A 21,136-nucleotide genomic window follows, 5' to 3' on the forward strand; every position below is an offset into this window, starting at 1 on the left:
AATTAAGACCATCATAGAAAACCAAAACCGGACACAATGGAAAGATCAGTGGGTTCTGGAAAACACAGCACCAATGAATACATGTACATCATAGCACCAGTGGATATATCTCAGGAAATATTTCAGAGCAGGGTTACACAAAGTATAAGAGCAAGTACACCTGAAAGGCTGTTTTGAAATCAGAGAAAATGGTTGCAAAACCACAATGATGGCAATACCAATGCAATGTTAATGCAATTGCCATTTGTCAAAATATTACAGGCAACTAAAGATGGCATAAAGAATATCAGCCTTTTCAACAAGTGATACTCTAATGGATTGTCCAACCCAGACTCTTCACCTTGGAAACCATATCATAAACACAAAAAGGTGGAATCAAGTTGTATTCATACTTTTATAGACACAAACATAAACAAATAAAAATCACCCATCAAACAATATTGAAACAACGAATTTGAAAGTGAGGTGCATACGATGGACTGAAGAGAGGAAAGGGAAGGCACAGTGCTATAATTTAATTTTCTTTTTTCATATTTTTATTGGATATTTTGTTTACATTTCAGATTTTATCCCCTTACCCCATCCCACCACAACCCAGGAACCCCCTATCCCATCCCCCCTCCTGCCTCCACAAGGGTGTGCCCCACCTATCCCCCACTCTCCCTCCCCAACCTTGAATTTCTCCCTGCTCAGTGTTCAGCCTTCATGGGACCAAGGATCTCCTCTCCCACCCATGCCTGACAAGGCCATCCTCCCCTAAGTATACAGCTGAAGTCGTGGGTGCCTCCCTTTGTGCTCCCAGGCTGGTGGTTTAGACCCTGGGGAGCTCTGGTTGGTTGGCACTGTTGCTCTCCTCTTGGGGCCACCAACCCTTTCAGCTCCTTCAGTCCTCTAACTTCTCCATTTGGAACCCTTGATCAGATCAATGGGTAGCTAAGAGTATCTGCCTCTGGATATGTGAGACTCTGGCAGACCTCTGAGGAGACAGCTACATCAGGTTCCTGCTAGCATGTACTTCCTGACATACACATTAGTATCTATCTTTGGTGAATGCATATGGAATGGATACCAAGGTAGAGTGGTCTCCAGACGGCCCCTCCTTGACTTTCTGTCCCACACTTTGTCACCTTATTTGCTCTCTTGAGCATTCTGTCACTCCTTCCAAGTAGGACCGAGGCATCCACACTTGGTCTTCCTTCTTCATGAACTTCATGTGGTCAGTTAGTAGAAACTTGGCTATTTCAAGCTTTTGGGCTAATATCCGCTTATCAGTGAATAAATACCACGTGTGTTCTTTTGTGATTAGGTTACCTCACTCAGGATGATATTTTCTAGTTCCATCCATTTACCTAAGAATTTCTCAAATTCATTATTTTTAATAGCTGAGTAATACTCCATTGTGTAAATGTACCACATTTTTTGTATTCATTCCTCTATTGAAGGACATCTGGGTTCTTTCCAGCTTCTGGCTATTATAAATAAGGCTGCTATGAACATAGTGGAGCATATGTCCTTGTTATATGTTGGAGCATCTTCTGGGTATATGCTGAGGAGTGGTATATCTGGGTCCTCAGGTAGTGCTATGTCCAATTCTCTGAGGAACCACCAGACTGATTTCCAGAGTGGTTGTACTAGCTTGCATTCCCACCAACAATGGAAGAGTGTTCCTCTTTCTCCACATCTTTGCCAGCATCTACCATCACTTGAATTTTTTATCTTAGCCATTCTGACTGGCATGAGGTGGTATCTCAGGGTTGTTTTGATTTGCATTTCCCTGATGACTAAGGGTGTTGAACATTTCTTAAGGTGCTTCTCGGTCATTTGAATTTCCTCAGTTGAGAATTCTTTGTTAGCTCTGTACCCATTTTTAATAGAGTTATTTGGTTGTCTAGAGCCTAATTTCTTGAGTTTTTTGTATATATTGGATATTAGCCCTCTATCGGATCTAGGATTGGTAATGATTTTTTTCCCAATCTGTTGGTTGCTGTTTTGTCTTATTGACAGTGTCTTTTGCCTTACAGAAGCTTCGCAATTTTATGAGGTCCCATTTGTCAATTTTTGATCTTAGAGCATAAGCCATTGCTGTTCTGTTCAGGAACTTTTCCCCTATGCCTAAGTATTTGAGGGTCTTCCCCACCTTCTCTTCTATTAGTTTCAGTGTATCTGGTTTTATGTGAAGGTCCTTTATCCACTTGGACTTTAGCTTTGTACAAGGGGATTGATTTGCATTCTTCTACATGCTGACCTCCAGTTGATCCAGCACCATTTGTTGAAAATGCTGTCCTTTTTCCACTGGATGGTTTTAGCTTCTTTGTCAACAACCAAGTGACCATAGGTGTGTGGGTTCATTTCTGGATCTTCAATTCTATTCCATTGATCTTCCTGCCTGTTTCTGTACCAATACCATGCAGTTTTTATCACTACTGCTCTGCAGTACAGTTTAAGGTCCGGGATGGTGATTCTCCCAAAAGTTCTTTTATTGTTGAGAATGGATTTTATCCTGTTATCCTGGGTTTTTTGTTATTCCAAATGAATTTGCAAATTGCTCTTTCTATCTCTATGAAGAATTGATTTGGAATTTTGATGGGGATTACATTGAACCTGCAGATCGCTTTTGGCAAGATGGCCATTAAGTTAATCCTGCCAATCCAGGAGCATGGGAGATCTTTCCATCTTCTGAGATCTTCTTTGATTTCTTTCTTCAGAGACTTGAAGTTCTTGTCATACAGATCTTTTACTTGCTTGGTTAGATTCACTCCAAGATATTTTATATTATTTGTAACTATTGTGAAGGGTGTCATCTCCCTAATTTCTTTTTCAGCCTGTTTATCTTTTGAGTAGAGGAAGGCTAGTGATTTGTTTGAGTTGATTTTATATCCAGCCACTTTGCTGAAGTTGTTTATCAGGTTTAAGAATTCTCTGATGGAAGTTTTAGGGTCACTTAAGTATACTATCATATCATCTGCAAATAGTGAAATTTTGACTTCTTGTTTTCCTATTTGTATCCCTTTGACTTCATTTTGTTGTCTAATTACTCTAGCTAGGACTTCCAGTACTATATTGGATAGGTAGGATGAAAGTGCGCAGCCTTGTCTAGTCCCTAATCTTAGTGGGATTGCTTCAAGATTCTTTCCATTTAGTTTGATGTTGGCTACTGGCTTGCTGTATATTGTTTTTACTATGTTTAAGTATGTGCCTTCAATTCCTGATCCTTCCAAGACTTTTAACATGAATAGATGTTAAATTTTGTCAAATGGTTTTTCAGCATCTAATGAGATGATCATGTGGGTTTTTTTCTTTGAGTTTATTTATGTAGTGGATTACATTGATGGATTTCTGAATATTGAACCATCCCTGCATTCCTGGGGTAAAGCCTACTTGATCATGATGGATGATTGTTTTGATGTGTTCTTGGATTCGGTTTGCGAGAATTTTATTGAGTATTTTTGCATCAGTATTCATAAGTGAGATTGGTCTATAGTTCTCTTTCTTTGTTGGGTCTTTGTGAGGTTTAGGTATGAGTGTAATTGTAGCTTCATAGAATGAATTGGGTAGTGTTCCTTCTGTTTCTATTTTGTGAAATAGTTTAAAGAGAATTGGTATTAGTTCTTCCTTGAAGGTCTGATAGAATTCTGCACTAAAACCGTATGGTCCCTGACATTTTGGTGGGGAGACTTTTAATGACTGCTGCTATTTCTTTAGGGGTTATGGGACTGTTTAGATGGTTTATCTGCTCTTCATTTAACTTTGGTACCTGGTATCTGTCTAGAAAATTGTCCATTTCATCCAGATTATCCAATTTTGTTGAGTATAGACCTTTGTAGTAGGAGCTGATGATTTTTTTAATTTCCTCAGTTTCTGTTATGTCTCCCTTTTCAGTTCTAATTTTATTAATTTGGATACTGTCTCTGTGCCCTTTGATTTGTCTGGCTAACGGTTTATCTATCTTGTTGATTTTCTCAAAGAACCAGCTCCTGGTTTTGTTGATATTTTGTATTTCTACTTGGTTGATTTCAGCTCTGAGTTTGATTATTTCCTGCCGTCTACTCCTCTTGGGTATACTAGCTTCTTTTTGTTCTAACACTTTCAGGTGTGCTGTCAAGTTGTTAATGTATGCTCTCTCCAGTTTTTTTTGTTTGTTTGTTTTGTTTTTTGTAAGCATTTAGATCTATGAGTTTTCCTCTTAGTACTGCTTTCATGGAGTCCCACAAGTTTTGATATGATGTGTCCTCCTTCTTATTAAATTCTAAAAAGTCTTTAATTTCTTTCTTTACTTCTTCCTTGACCAATTCATCATTGAGTAGAACATTGTTCAGTTTCCATGTGTATGTGGGCTTTCTATTGTTTTTGTCATTATTAAAGACGAGTCTTAGTCCATGGTGGTCTGATAGGGTACAAGGGATTATTTCAGTCTTTTTGTATCTGTTGAGGCCTGTTTTGTGACCAATTATATGGTCTATTTTGGAGAAGGTACCATGAGGTGCTGAGGAAAAGGTATATTCTTTTGTTTTGGGATGAAATATTCTATAGATATTAGTTAAATCCATTTGGTTCATAACTTCTGTTAGTTTCATTGTGTCTCGGTTTAGTTTTTGTTTCCCTGATGTGTCCATTGCTGAGAGTGGGGTGTTGAAGTCTCCCACTATATAATTTAGTTTTCAATAAAAATTTAAAATAATAATAGTAATAAAAGAAACATTTAGAATTTAGAATTTGTGTTAATGGGAGTGTAGGAGGGTCCTAGAAATATTTAATGTGGTAGTTATAAATTTCTTTATTGGATGTTTTCTCTATGATTTCCATAACTCAAATTTGAATCACAGACCCTTTCTAGAAAGACAAAATATGAATAAGGAATGCTTAACATTGAGATAACGGTCTCGGTTTATAGAGATACTACAACAATTATACTGTATACCTATGTGGTTTTCAGAGTATATGCGATGCACGTGCAAATGTGTATCATCTATGTGTGTGTGTCTGTGTATTTGTATATGTGTTAAAGATTTGCAGATCACGGCCAATCTAGTTAGAGCTTTGAGCTAACTTTGTTAGAGGACAGAGTCAAGTACTGGTCGTTTTTCCATCTCTACTTGACACAGGGTCTCTTTTGTTCATGACTGAACAACATGTCACGAGTAACTGTTAATTCTGATGTGCAAATCCTATCTCCACGTAGAAGCTTCTAGTTTAGAGATGCTTGTTCTACAACCCCTAGTTTTGTTTTTTCATTTGAGTTTTGATGACCCAAATTCTTGTCACCAAGCCTGTGTCTCAAGTGCTTTAGACACTGACCTATCATTTCCGGCCAATTCATATATTCTTAAAACTGTGATTGACCTCAAGTTTTATCATGTGTGATGATTAATGTTGTTTGTTAATGGAATTTTATTTAGAACTATTTATGACAAAAGATTCTGGGCACAACATTGAGGGAATATTTAATGTCATTAGTTTCTGTTTATGCATAAGTAACTGATGTGGGCAAACTAACACTATAACTGGGCTGTACTATTCCTAAGGCATGGTTCCTGGAATGTGTAAAAGAAGAGGCTCACTGAATATGAATACTCATCATCCTCTGCTTCTCAACTACGTGAATGACTTCACTAGCCTCAACCTCCTGACATCAGAACTGCTGTGTGATGATACCCTGAGTCCTTAAATAAGGAACAATTTTTCCTAATGTAAATAATTTTCAAGAGTACTTTTCAATAAAAATAGGAATGTAATTTCTTTTTTAAAAGCGTTGCTACAATGCACAGAACCGAGTCTGATTTTATTGTATTACTAAATAGTTGACTCTTAGCCATAGGGACAGTTTTATGGTGAGAATCTAGAATAATTTGGTCAGATCAATCCCCAACTTTCATTTTTCCAGTAGGACTTAGAATGCCATTTTGATTGTAGTTTGGAAGAAATAATTAATAAAGTGATTCTAGTGTATCTTTCAAATGAATACAGGTGCCTGTGTAACAGATGTAGAGGAGAATACTGAAACTGCCATTTTAAAAACTATGTAGAATCATGAATAAAGTACGTTGAAGTCTAAGCAATAACATAATTTAATACAATTTATTATAATAGGTTTATGTAATACACAATGTAAAATAAATATAGTGAATGAATGTCTTTGTAACAAATGATATGGTTCAATATAAAACTGCAGTTGTTTATTATAATAATATCTTCTGCTATGGTAAAGAAGAAAATAGAAGGGAATGTTGAAATAGAGAAATTAGAATCTCTTTCAGTCATGAGGAAGCTTCTGTTGTGGAATGTTGTATGTTGAGAGTGTTCCACTGTCCCCTGCTAAATGAAACATAAAATGTCATCGTTAGACAAACATTCTCAGATGATAGATTCACCACACTGCAAATACAACTAGTTTCTCAGTATATTCTCTGAAGTCTACACAAAGAATTAATTCAGTTAACAATATCTCTGATTTTGAATGGTGTTACCTGTTAAATCAGGTATGTTTTACCGTCAATATTATTCTTCACATATGTGTTGTAATGGATCCTGTGTAACTAAATATTTATATCAAATGCTAAACATTAGCCAAGATCATCTCTCAAAGGAAATTAAACAAACATTACAGTTTTTGCACGAAAATACCAAAGCACATTGGCACATGGTTCAATCTTGCAGTATGTTTAATAGAATTTTTTAAAAAACTAATTGTTTAAGGGTGATCTTTTAAAAAATAATTTCCTATCCAAGATATCCTACATGACTAAAGGACCATGAGAAGAAAGGTGAGAAATATGTATAGCTGATAATAAACTGAAATTCTTACAGGAAATCCCTCTGTCACACATACATGTATGTAAATATATATATGTGTGTGTGTGTGTATAAATAAGTATATATATGTATATTCATAAGTAATTTATTAAAGTGTTGTTTTAAAAAATCATTTTTTTATACTCAAATATCATAATATGCCCCAATGCTGCTATGATATTTACAATATAATCAGGGAATGATATCACTCTTCCATTCATTTGATGACTAATTAAATCCTCTCTTAAATGAAGGACCTTCCTCCTGAGAAGGAGCAGATGAAATCTTTAATTCTTCAGTATTAGCATTTGAGGTTTTCCTACTGTGAACATCTATGGCTTTTTTTCATAACAGATCACTTACCAGCAGTATTTAGTGACATCTTTATGTCATAAGACCTCTTTTGATTATCACGACAAATTGTAGTGTCATCATTTCCAAATATGTCTAGATAGTTGTCAATCATGATTTGGATTAGAGTCATCTGTAAAACCACAAGGCAAAAACCAAGATCCTCTGTCATTTCACATAGTTTACAAAATTGAAATCAATAAAATTATTTTAGATTGAAATCTAAAATAATGAGGAAATAGCAGTTACTATGAGCAGATATGAACCTGTAAAATGAAGTCTCTGTCTGAAAAGGAGAGTCTAAATTCTTTGACACTTGCTTAACCTAGTGAAAAGCTCATACATATTGTAAAGAATGGAGGAACTACTAAAGCAAAGTAGCCTTTCAGAACTGATATGCTGCCTGAATAACTGTGAGTGAATCAAGTAATGAGTTCAAAGGTTTATGGAATTTGTGATATTTGGCCGGGGTGGGTGGGGAGGAGGTGGAGTTTCATTGTGTTTTTTTGAATGGGATGCCTGTCTAATTTCAGGCATCCCAATATATGATACCATCTTTGTGACAGCTCTTGTGTAGTTTAAGTGGCTTGGCTTTCCTGGAGGAAGTATGTTATTGGTTAGAATTTAAAGTTACAGAAGCCAGGTGCCATTTGCAGTGTACTCTCTGTGCTTCATGTTTGCTTCCTGAGATGAGACCCACAGGGTCTTTGCTTCCTGTTGTGTTGTCCTTCCTTCCTGCAGCCATGCTCCTCTCTCATGACTTTGAAGGACTGTAATCTCTCTACATCTTTAAGTCCCCCAAAACATTTACTTCTATGAGTCCTGGTATTTTATTAAGACTGTAGAGATGTGACTATGAGAAAAAGTTGATGAGAAGAAGGATCCTAGTTGATAAAAATGCCTCCACCAGATTGGCCTATTGTGGAGAGTCATCTATGGGATATTGTCTTGATTAACAATGAAATTTATAGGGTCCAGTTCTATAGGATGGTGCCAGCCTTGAGCTATTAGTCAGACAAAGAAAGGTATGAGGTGCAGTACAGGAGGCAGAACTCCTACACAGCTTCTGCTTCAGTTCTTGCCTCTAGTTTCCTGCCCTGCTTCGTTTTGGCTTCTGACTTTTCTCAGGAGTTAACTGGTAACTAGAAGTATATCATGAACTGTAACCTCTCCTCCATAAGTTGCTTTTCCTCAGTGTTTTTTCATAGCAATCGTAGCAAATTAAGACACTTTGTAAATTGAACAAGCTATTCCCTGGGCTATGCTACTCTACTCTGAGTAATCACCATGACTTCCTTCCTTCCTGTGAACCTTATTTCTGGAAACTACTAATTCAAATATACTCTTCTTTTCCTTTTTTTTTTTTTTTTTTTTTAGGTTGTTGGTGTTTTTTGTCTATCTTTTTTCATTTTTAAAATGTATGTTCATCATTGATCAGTGTAAATTTCTCACCACGAAATCCAGTAACACTTATTTTCCAATCCTTCCATATCTACTCTCTCCTCTGATAACTTCACACCAAAATTTAAAAATTTAAATAAAATTTTAATTTAAAATTAAACTGCGGCTAGAGGGGATTCTGAGGATGTGACTTAGAGAGGGTACTGCAATATTGAGATGTAGTAAATAACTAAACTTATGAAAAATATTAATGCACATGGGTTTATTGGAAAATTAAGAGCTACAAAAAACCTGAGGTACATAAGACTGTACCTAAAGTAGTGCAAACATAACACTATTCTGTTTTATATAAGTATGTGTTTGTTAAAATAATAGAAACTATGTTATATCACCTACATTACCTTTTATCATTATTCAATTTCATAATATATTTAATATATATATATGCTTTTATATGACCAGCAATGCAGTTGCAGTGAATATTTCATAATTATAATAGTCTTACAGACACAACTATCATGTGCTCCAAAGTATGGCTACAACAATAGAACACATACAAACAAAGAACTAGTTAATCAAGATTTTTTTTTTTCAATTTCACTATAGTCTTCTTGGACTACCATTATGCAGGCATCATATTGTTGGCTAAAACATCAATATCTAAAATCAATATCTGAAAAGAAAGATAAAAAATGAAAGAAAGGTAGAACCAAAAAGTAACGACTCACTTTTGTCAAATAACATTAGCAATCTTCCTTCCCAATCTACCCTAAAATAGATCAGTGCATTTCTCACTCCAGAATAATGCAATCCTAGGGTGTACTTTAATATCCTTGGCCTTTCTGAGGTATTCCCAATTTTGAGATCACAATGAAGACTTTGTTACCAAAGGGGAAAAACAGATCCCCTTACCTTATGGGGGAGGTCACCCCCAAATAAAGAGTTCCTGCAAGTTGGATCCCACAGAACATCAGAGGTTATGCGATTTGATAGTATATAGGTGTCTAGGTGATTCTTGGAAGAAGTTTTAATTTTTATTAACACACTGATAAGATGGTTAAGCAAGTGGTAGTTAGCTTGTGGCATCTTCAGTAGAATACTATACATAGAAAACGGAGAATTTTACTGTTGATTATCTTACAAGTAATGTTACTTGCAAAACTCTAAATACAGAGGAAAAAAGAAAAAATGGGAAATATTTTGTAGACCAGCTCATAGTGTAATCAGAATTCAAGAGAAGTAAAAATATACAGCAAAAGTATTGCCTAAAATATTTTCTGCAAATAACTACTACCTGTAGAATTAGGGGACATTTAAAAAAACTATGTATGAATTTCTGTGTACTACATGTAAAATTGTTACCCACAGAACTCAGAGGAACGTGTCAGGTGTTCTGGAAACAGAATGAATGAAGACTGTTACAGTCCATGTGTGTTGTGTGGATGGAAACAAAGTGTTGTTAAACAGTGAACCATCATTCCAACCACCATGGGGACACATTTAATATCTAATATAGTACGAATCCATGTAACACTCTTGTGACACTCTGGAACATAAGAAGCAGAAAGCACACTATTTACCTTATACAATGCAGTTTAAAATATGCTATAGAGATATAGAGATGCTGGAGCCCTGGGTAGAAATGGAAGGACAAAGCTCCTGTTACATATGAAGTCGTTCTATGGAGTATTGTACAGAAAAAAATGATTCAAAGAAGTCAAAGCTAAACTGACGCAGACTTCTCTAGGTACTTAGAGTTGAGAAAGACAAACTCAGTAACAGCTTCATACTCTGATCAATGACATATACTCAACATGGGCAATATTCACAATACCATGTTAATACTATTAGGATTCAAATAACCCACATGTATTATACACACATGCTTCTTTTAATTTGTCTCATCCAGGAGTTCAAACCAATACTGTAGGCTGGCCTTCACACAACTGTGTAGCACAGGCATCTTCCAACCCATGACAGTAATAATTTAGATGACTCTCAAGTGGAGAGTGTAGGAAGCCGTGGTCAGCGGTGATATATGCGCCATTCCAAGATGGCTCGGACATCGTGTCCTCTCCACTAGTAAACAATTAACTGCGCAGGTGCAAAGGCAGAAAGCGCGCTAAAGTCACTGGCCAATCCCGAGGCGTAATATTGGGTGATGAGTGAACAGCCAATCAGAAGTGAATACATCACTCTAGGGTGTATTTAAGCTTTGCCTCTTCCTGTCTTTGCGCCTTCCGCGTTCTTCACTTCTGCTGATACAAGATTAAACCCTCGCTGTGGTAACCACCCGAATTCTGTCTCACATGTCTCTCTTCCACGGGCAGAGGGAACACGGGAGGCACACGCAACAGGTGAGATTACAGACATGGTCCAACACTCTTGCTCGAGAAATGAACCTGTTTATATAGTGACTATACATGTCTAAGTAAAGGAAACCTGCTGGTGTGGACATGATTCCAGTTTATAATCCTGTAAATACAAGCCCATATAACTTCAAACTGCATTGCTTCTATCTTTGTGCAGTTCCCCAAGTGCTTGCACTATCATTACCTTTGTGTAGCATAAATTTTTCCAATCAGAGAATCTTTATCTGTGACTTTAAGCCAATTTTCATATAAATCTGAACAAAGCAACCTTCCTGATATATTTCTAATAAAATTTTTTTTAATGAAAAAAAGAAAATTAATGGTCAATATACAATGTAGAATGTATCTGGGAAGCATTTTTGTTTAAAAGTAGCAGTTAAACCAGTGATTCTCAACTTGTGTGTCACAATCCTTTTGAGGGGTCACATATCATATGTCCTGCATATTAGATATCCTATACTTTACACATTATAATTCATAATATTAGCAAAATTTTAGTTATGAAATAACAGCAAAATAATGTCATGTTTATGGATGGCCATTGCCTAATGAATTATATATTATTGGCACAGGTTTAGGAAGGCTGAGAATCACTGGTTGGGACTCTACTTCCTTGAGAGATTCCCAACCTGTCACCTACCCAGAATCTTGGCTCAAATGTGGAACCTACAAGCAGGAGCTTATGTGTTCTTACCTAAGACTAGAATCAAAGAAGCATAGTATTGGCTGCAGTATCAATGAAATAATTCTACTGTCTGTTCCAATTGCCTTTCCTGGCATTCAGTCCACACTACTACCTGCAATCAGAGACCTGCATTCCACAGTCTGAAGGTCTGTCCATCTCAAAGGAGTCCAGCTCCTATGTGGGACATCCAGACAGGAGCCTACCATAACTGCACTCCGAGAGATGTCAACAAGCAGCTGACTAAAACGGATAAAGAGACCCACAGCCAAATATTAAATGGAGCTCAGGGACTCTTATGGAAGAGTTGGGGAAAGTATTCAGGTCACTGAGGCAGATAAGGAATCCACAGGATGACCAAGAGTGTCAACTAACCTGGACCATTGGGAGCTAAAAAGGACTGACCACGAACCAAAAGCATACAGAAGCTGCACCATTAACAATGGCACATATGTAGCACATGTGCCGCTCAGTCTCAATGTGGGTCTCTCAACATGTTGATCAGGGGCTATTCCTACACCTGTTAAGTGTCTGTGGAAAACCTTCCTAGACTGGCCTGAGTAGGAGAAGATGTGCTAATTCTGAACTATTCAGTTGATGTGCCAGGTTGGGAACCTAACATGCTCAGAGGAGAAGGGAAGAGACTCAGTGAAGAGTGAAGAAGTAGGGGACAGCACACAAGATTTTAAATGAATGAATGAAAAATTAGGTTGCAATAATAACAACAATAATAAAAACAGTAAAGAGAAAAAATAAACAATAACTATAAAAAAACCAACAAAACAAACAGAAAACAAATGTCATCCTGAAAATAATCAACCATCAAAAAATGGTGGGCCAGAAATTGTCTCATTCTGGTTGTAGAATTTGGTGAAACTGTACTTTCAGTTCAGAGAGAGTAAAGTTGAAATATACACATACACTTCTGCTTACAGGCTCAGCTGGAACTGTGGTGACCTTTCTTACCTGAGTACCCTTATTATATGTGAGAAGGTCTCACAGGTTCACATCCATTCCTTAAAATGTGTAAATATTCAACAAATTAAATTAATTGTAAACAACAGCTTGCTTGAAGGAGATAAAAGTGTCTTTTTAGCACCCTGGATACCGCTAGACACATTCTGGGGGCTCCATAGAACCCATAGCCAGCGCTAGCACTCCCCTTCCGCCACTCGCCCCTCCTCCAGTCTGAGGCCTGGGCCAGACCTCAGCCCGGCCTGCTGGTGAGTGCACCCCGGATACCGCCAATCACATTCTGGGGGATCCATAGAACCCATAGCCAGCGCTAGCACTCCCCTTCCGCCACTCGCCCCTCTTCCAGTCTGAGGCCTGCTGGTGAGTGCACCCCAGTTACCGCCGCCAGACACATTCTGGGGGCTCCACAGATCCCACAACCAGCTTTAGGTAGGAAAACCCACATACTACCCTGAGCTCATAGCTGGGTGCCCTGAGTGCTCAGAATCCAGCAGATACCCCTCCCCCGCCCCTGCCGGCTAGCACCCCCCTTCTGCCCATCTCCCGGGTCTGAGGCCTGGACCAGACCTCTACCAGGTCTGCAGTTGTGTGGACCCCAGATTCCGCCTGAGACATACTGGAAGGTCCACTCAACCCAGAGCCACAGAGGAACAACTGAACTCAGAGTGTCAGACAACATATCCTGAGCTATCCAAGAGGAGACACTGCACCCAGAACAGCAGACAACTAGCTGGACTGCTACCTTGGAGGCACCATATCCTGAGGCATCCTAGAGATACCACCGTAATCAGTGCAGCTGGAAAAATCACAGAGACATCTGGACCCCTAGAAGACCAAACACAAGCAAGACAACTGGAAAGGCAGGCTTCAATCAGAGACAGAAGTACAGGTAGCATTAGATTTAACCAGATGGCAAAAGGCAGGCACAAGAACGTAAGCAATAGAAACCAAAGTTACATGGCATCATCAGAACCCAGTTCCATCATCAGAGCAAGGCCTGAACACCCCATCACACCAGAAGAGCAGGATTCAGAATTAAAATCACTTCTCATGATGATGGTAGAAGACTTTAAGAAAGACATAAATAACACTCTCAAAGAACAGATAGAAACCCTTAAAGAGGAAACACAAAAATCCCTTAAGGAATTGCAAGAAAATGCAACTAAATGGGAGAAGGAATTAAACAAAACCATGCAGGATCTAAAAATGGAAGTAGAAACAATAAAGAAATCACAAAGGGAGATTACCCTGGAGATAGAAAACTTAAAAAGACGATCAGGAGTCATAGACACAAGTATTACCAACAGAATACAAGAGATGGAAGAGAGAATCTCATGTGCAGAAGATACCATGGAAAACATTGACACAACTGTCAAAGAAAATGCAAAATACAAAAAGCTACTAACCCAAAATATACAAGAAATCCAAGACACAATGAGAAGGCCAAACCTAAGAATAATAAGAATAGATGAGGGGGAAGACTCCCAACTTAAAGGACCAGTACATATCCTCAACAAAATTATAGAGGAAAACTTCCCTAACCTAAAGAAAGAGATGTCCATAAATATACAAGAAGCCTACAGAACTCCAAATAGTTTAGACCAGAAAAGAAATACTTCCCACCACATAATAGTCAAAACATCAAATGTACAAAACAAAGAAAAAATACTAAAAGCAGTAAGGGAAAAAGGCAAAGTAACATATAAAGGCAGACCTATAAGAATTACACCAGACTTCTCACCAGAGACCATAAAAGCCAGAAGATCCTGGACCGATATCATACAGACCCTGAAAGAACATAAATGTCAGCCCAGACTACTATACCCAGCAAAACTGTCAATCATTATTGATGGAGAAACCAAAATATTCCATGACAAATCCAAATTTACACAGTATCTCAACACAAACCCAGCACTTCAAAGGATAATTGGTGGAAAACTCCATCAAAAGGAGGGAAACTACAACCTAGAAAAAGCAGGAAAGTAATCTTCCAAAAACTGTAAAAGAAGGTAGCTACACAAACATATCTCCACTGCCAATAACAAAAATAACAGGAAACAACACTCATTTTTCCTTAATATCTCTTAATATCAATGGACTCAATTCTCCAGTAAAAAGACATAGACTATCAGACTGGATAAGTAAACAGGACCCAATATTTTGCTGCATACAGGAAACTCACCTTTGTGAAAAAGACAGACACTACCTCAGAGTAAAAGGTTGGAAAACAATCTTCCAAGCAAATGGTCCCAAGAAACAAGCTGGAGTAGCGATTCTAATATCAAATAAAATCAGTTTTCAACCAGAAGTAATCAAAAAAGATAAAGAAGGACACTTCATATTCATCAAAGGAAAAATGTACCAAGAGGAACTTGCAATTCTCAACATCTATGCCCCAAATGTAAGGGCACCCACATACATAAAAGACACTTTACTAAAACTCAAAGCATACATTGCACCCTACACAATAATAGTGGGAGATTTCAACACCCCACTCTCAGCTATGGACAGATCATGGAAACAGAAACTAAATCGAGACACAATGAAACTAAGAGAAGTTATGAACCAATTGGACTTAACTGACATCTATAGAACATTTCGTCCTAAAAAAACCAATATACCTTCTTCTCGGCACCTCATGGTACCTTCTCGAAAATAGACCATATAATTGGTCACAAAACAGGCCTCAACAGATACAAAAAGATTGAAATAATCCCTAGTACCTTATCAGACTATCATGGATTAAGACTTGTCTTTGACATGGACAAAAACAGAAAGCCCACATACACTTGGCAACTGAACAATGCTCTACTCAATGATAACTTGGTCAAGGAAGAAATTAAGAAAGAAATTAAAGACTTTTTAGGTTTAAATGAAAATGAGGACACATCATATCAAAACATGTGGGACTCATTGAAAGCAGTACTAAGAGGAAAAAATCATAGCTCTAAGTGCTCACAAAAAGAAAATGGAAAGAGCATACATTAACAACTTGACAGCACACCTGAAAGCATTAGAACAAAAAGAAGCTAGTATACCCAAGAGGAGTAGACGGCAGGAAATAATCAAACTCAGGGCTGAAATCAACCAAGCTGAAACAAAAAGAACTATACAAAATATCAACAAAACCAGGAGCTGGTTCTTTGAGAAAATCAACAAGATAGACAAACCCTTAGCCAGACTAACCAAAGGGCGCAGAGACAGCATTCAAATTAATAAAATCAGAACTGAAAAGGGAGACATAACAACAGAAACAGAGGAAATTTAAAAAATTATCAGATCCTACTACAAAGGCCTATACTCAACAAAATTGGAAAATCTGGATGAAATGGACAATTTTCTAGATAGATACCAGGTACCAAAGTTAAACAAGGAGAAGATAAACCATCTAAACAGTCCCATAACGCCTAAAGAGATAGACACAGTCATTAAAAATCTTCCCACCAAAAAACGTCCGGGACCAGATGGTTTCAGTGCAGAATTCTTTCAGACCTTCAAGGAAGACCTAACACCAATCCTCTTCAAGCTATTCCATCGAATAGAAACAGAAGGAACACTACCCAATTCATTCTATGAAGCTACCATTACACTCATACCTAAACCACAGAAAGACCCAACAAAGAAAGAGAACTACAGACCAATCTCTCTTAGGAATATTGATGCAAAAAATACTCAATAAAATTCTCGCAAACCGAATCCAACAACACATCAAAACAATTATCCATCAAGATCAAGTAGGCTTTATCCCAGGAATGCAGGGATGGTTCAATATTTGGAAATCCATCAATGTAATCCACTACATAAACTCAAAGAGAAAAACCACATGGTCATCTCACTAGATGCTGAGAAAGCATTTGACAAAATTCAACATCCGTTCATGTTAAAAGTCTTGGAAGGATCAGAAATTCAAGGCCCATATCTAAACATAGTAAAAGCAATATACAGCAAGCCAGTAGCCAACATCAAACTAAATGGAGAGAAACTTGAAGCAATCCCACTAAGATCAGGGACTAGGCAAGGCTGCCCACTCTCACCTTACCTATTCAATATAGTACTGGAAGTCTTAGCTAGAGCAATTAGACAACAAAAGGAAGTCAAAGGGATACAGATAGGAAAACAAGAAGTCAAAATTTCACTATTTGCAGATGATATGATAGTATACTTAAGTGACCCTAAAACTTCCACCAGAGAACTAAACCTGATAAACAACTTTAGCAATGTGGCTGGATATAAAATCAACTCAATCAAATCAGTAGCCTTCCTCTATTCAAAGGATAAACAGGCAGAGAAAGAAATTAGGGAAATGACACCCTTCACAATAGTTACAAATAAAATAAATTATCTTGGAGTGAATCTAACCAAGCAAGTGAAAGATCTGTATGACAAGAACTTCAAGTCTCTGAAGAAAGAAATTGAAGAAGATCTCAGAAGATGGAAAGATCTCCCATGCTCCTGGATTGGCAGGATTAATTTAGTAAAAATGGCTATCCTGCCAAAAGCAATCTACAGATTCAATGCAATACCCATCAAAATTCCAAATCAATTCTTCATAGAGATAAAAGAGCAATTTACAAATTCATTTGGAATAACAAAAAACCTAGGATAGCGAGAACTATTCTCAACAATAAAAGAACCTCTGGGGGAATCACCATTCCGGACCTCAAACTGTACTACAGAGCAGTAGTGATAAAAACTGCATGGTATTGGTACAGAGACAGACAGGATGATCAATGGAATAGAATTGAAGACCCAGAAATGAACCCACACACCTATGGTCACTTGATCTTTGACAAGGGAGCTAAATCTATCCAGTGGAAAAAGGACAGCATTTTCAACAAGTGGTGCTGGCTCAACTGGAGGTCAACATGTAGAAGAATGCAAATTAATCCATTCTTATCCCCCTGCACAAAGCTCAACTCCAAGTGGATAAAGGACCTTCACATAAAGCCAGATACACTGAAACTATTAAAAGAGAAGTTGGGGAAGACCCTCGAATACCTAGGCACAGGGTAAAAGTTCCTGAACAGAACACCAATGGCTTATGCTCTAAGATCAAGAATCGACAAATGGGACCTCATAAAATTGCAAAGCTTCTGTAAGGCAAAGGACACTGTCAACAAGACAAAACGCCAACCAACAGATTGGGAAAAGATCATTACCAATCCTACATCCGATAGGGGGCTAATATCGAATATTTACAAAGAACTCGAGAAATTAGACGCCAAACAACAAAATAACCCCATTTGAAAATGGGGTATAGAGCTAAACAAAGAATTCTCAACTGAGGAAACTCGAATGGCCGAGAAGCACCTTAAGATATGCTCAACATCCTTAGTCATCAGGGAAATGCAAATCAAAACAACACTGAGATACCACCTCACACCAGTCAGAATGGCTAAGATCAAAAACTCAGGTGATAGTAGATGCTGGCGAGGATGTGAAGAAAGAGGAACACTCCTGCATTGTTGGTGGGTTTGCAAGCTGGTACAACCACTCTGGAAGTCAGTCTGGCGGTTCCGCAGAAAATTGGACATAGCACTACCTGAGGACCCAGCTATACCACTCCTGGGCATATACCCAGAAAATGCCCCAACATATAACAAAGACGTATGCTCCACTATGTTCATAGCAGCCTTATTTATAATAGCCAGAAGCTGGAAAGAACCCAGATGCCCTTCAACAGAGGAATGGATACAAAAAATGTGGTACATTTACACAATGGACTATTACTCAGCTATTAAAAATAATGAATTCGAGAAATTCTTAGGTAAATGGATGGAACTAGAAAATATCATCCTGAGTGAGGTAACCCAATCACAAAAGAACACACATGGTATTTACTCACTGATAAGCGGAGATTAGCCCAAAAATTTGAAACAACAAAGATTCAACTACATGAAGCTCATGAAGAAGAAAGAACAAGTGAGGATGCCTAGGTCTTTCTTAGAAGGAGTAACTAAATACTCAAGGGAGCAAATATGTAAACAAAGTGTGGGACAGAATCTGAAGTGGGGGTTGTAGGGAGACCATTCCATCTGGGTATTCATTCCATGGGCAGTCACCAAAAATAGACGCTGATAGGGATGTCAGGATGGGAAAGCTGACAGCAGCCTGATAAGGCTGTCTCCTTAGAGGTCCCCCAGAGTCGGACATACCCAGAGACAGATACCCACAGCTATCCATTAATCTGATCAAAGGTTCCCAATGGAGGAGTTAGAGAGTAAATTGAAGGAACCTTAAGGGCTGGTGGCTCCATGAGGAGAGTAACAATACCAACCAGCCAGAGCTCCCCAGGGTCTAAACCACCAGCCTAGGAGCACATATGGAGAGACACATGACTCCAGCTGTATATGTAGGGGAGGATGGCCTTGTTGGGCATAGGTGGGAGACAAGGTCATTGGTACCCTGAAGGCTGAGCACTGGGGGGGGGGGGGAATCTGAGGGTGGGGAGGGGGGCTGGGGGTAGGTGGGTAAACACCTTCATAGAAGCAGGAGGAGGGGGGATGGGATAAGGGGTTCCTGGGAGGTGGGGGGAATGTGGTAAGGGGATAAAATTTGAAATGTAAATATTATATCCAATAAAAGAGGGGAAAAAAATAGAAAAGCAGTTAGAACCAACATTCTTAATAAAATGTCAGCCTTCTTAAAAAAAAAAAAAAACTATCTTGATACTAAAATTTGTTTTGAGAATTGTATATTGCAGAATGATCAGCCTTGGTGTATCTACTCAACAAGCAAGCTGGGCAGACCTGCTTAAACCTCTGAGGTCCAAGAATTCCATCTGGAGGCAGCGAAGACACAGCATCAGAGGATTGTCAATTTGCTCTCCCCCCCCCTCCTCTTCTAATATCTCAACACCCATAATCAGCTTGAAGAAGCTAATGATGAGTCAGCGCCCCTATTCCCTGGACTAAGGTGGTAAATGTTGGGCTGTCTTTCTAGGGAAAAGTAGTGGTTTTGTCAGAATAGAGAGGATTAGCTAGGGTTTATTGCATAGCCATAACCTATTAGTAGAAATCTGTATAATTAATATCAAGATGAGGATATAAATTCTTAAATGGCACCAATTTACTTTGTTTACAAATTTTAAGGTTTTCATTGGCATGAGCTTCTTAGTGATATAAGAGTGAGATGAATATTGTTACTCTCTTAGGCATTGTACCAGTATAACACATTTAGGAATACAAAGCTTAGACCCAGTCCTTCTTTAACTTTTTTTAACTGATTTGAGATGGTCAGCTTGTGAGTTAAGGGACTATAGCAAATTCATGACTTGGAGTTTATTATAAGGGTGTTCTCTATGTTTTATTTAGAAATAGCTGACTGGAGTTAACAGGCAACAGTCCAGATTACCTTACATGGATAGCTGGTTTTCAAAACATCAGAAATCCTTAGAAGTGACATGACAAACATTTCAGTATTAATGTTCATTTTCATTAGAGACCTGTCTGCTCCAGACAGCTTCCTATACTGAATTCTAAGAAGAAATTGAGCATCCTTGGAGTTACTCCAGTTGTGGCGAGACAGCCACTAGGCAAGAATTGCCACTTTCCTTCTACAGACAAATTACTATCCAGAAAAGGACACACTTGCAGAATAGTCGACTGATTATATCTGCCTAGACAGAGTAATCAGCCCTTAATAATTCTGCAGCACTAAGGTCTGTCAGATGATCCTGGGCCAGAAGGCAGAAGAACAGATGCTCCAACGTTTTGAAGTAGAGCGAGTGTCCAGGTATTCAGAGGTCTCTATAAATTGGCTAAGTTTTAGAAACTATGATTTGTGCTTCCCACAATTATAGTTAACTCAGTCATTCTGGATTTCTGATGGGGTTGAAAACATATAGCTATTGACCTTAAGAGAAAAGATTTGAGTGGATGGTCGTCAGCTGACATTCATCCTAAAGCCAGGTTCAGAACTACATGTTTTAGTTAGAATAGATGACAGAGGAGCTGGTTAGTCAACAAAAGGATGGACTGGGATTAGGACTATCCTGTACCTCACTGGTACAAATTGGCATAATTATGCTCTAATTGTATTTTGAGAGAAAAGTTTCATTTTAACAGGAAGGGTGATGTGTAGGAGGAGCTAAGGTAGGAGGAGTACTGAGAGGAAGAAAAGGAGTAAGAAGAGGAGAAGAAGAAGGAGAGGAGAAGCTGGGTGAAAGAGAGAAAGAGGGGGGAGACAGGGAGGCAGATATTCATGTATCTCCACCAGTCAAAGATAGTTGTTATATCTAGGTCGGTCAGTGGGTTACACCTCTGATTGAACAATTCCAAACTTATAAAGCCTATGATTAACATTATTTTAAAAAAATGTATAAATGCAAAAAGGAAAAGGGGGCATGGGATAGGGGTTTCCTAAGGGGTGTGGGGGGGAATGGGGATAGGGGATGCCATCTGAAGTGTAAATAAAATATCTAATAAAAAAAGGTTTTTTTCATGAAATATCACAATTAACATTCATGTTGTATCAAGGATAGCAAATCAGAAAAATGGAAACTTCCCAGATGGTACTGTGCCTTTAAATTGCTCTGACTACACATGGCTGGCTACAGTTACTGATG

The 21,136-nt window shown here is 38.2% G+C and overlaps 1 pseudogene; it reads right to left on the reverse strand.

Moving 5' to 3' along the window:
* Positions 1 to 6,025: 6,025 nt before the first annotated feature.
* Positions 6,026 to 21,136, reverse strand: part of LOC117717607 (rho GTPase-activating protein 20-like) — a 29,161-nt pseudogene continuing 14,050 nt past the window's right edge.

This window comes from Arvicanthis niloticus, chromosome 12 (genome assembly GCF_011762505.2).
Source record: "Arvicanthis niloticus isolate mArvNil1 chromosome 12, mArvNil1.pat.X, whole genome shotgun sequence".
Classification (NCBI taxonomy): Eukaryota; Metazoa; Chordata; class Mammalia; order Rodentia; family Muridae; genus Arvicanthis; species Arvicanthis niloticus.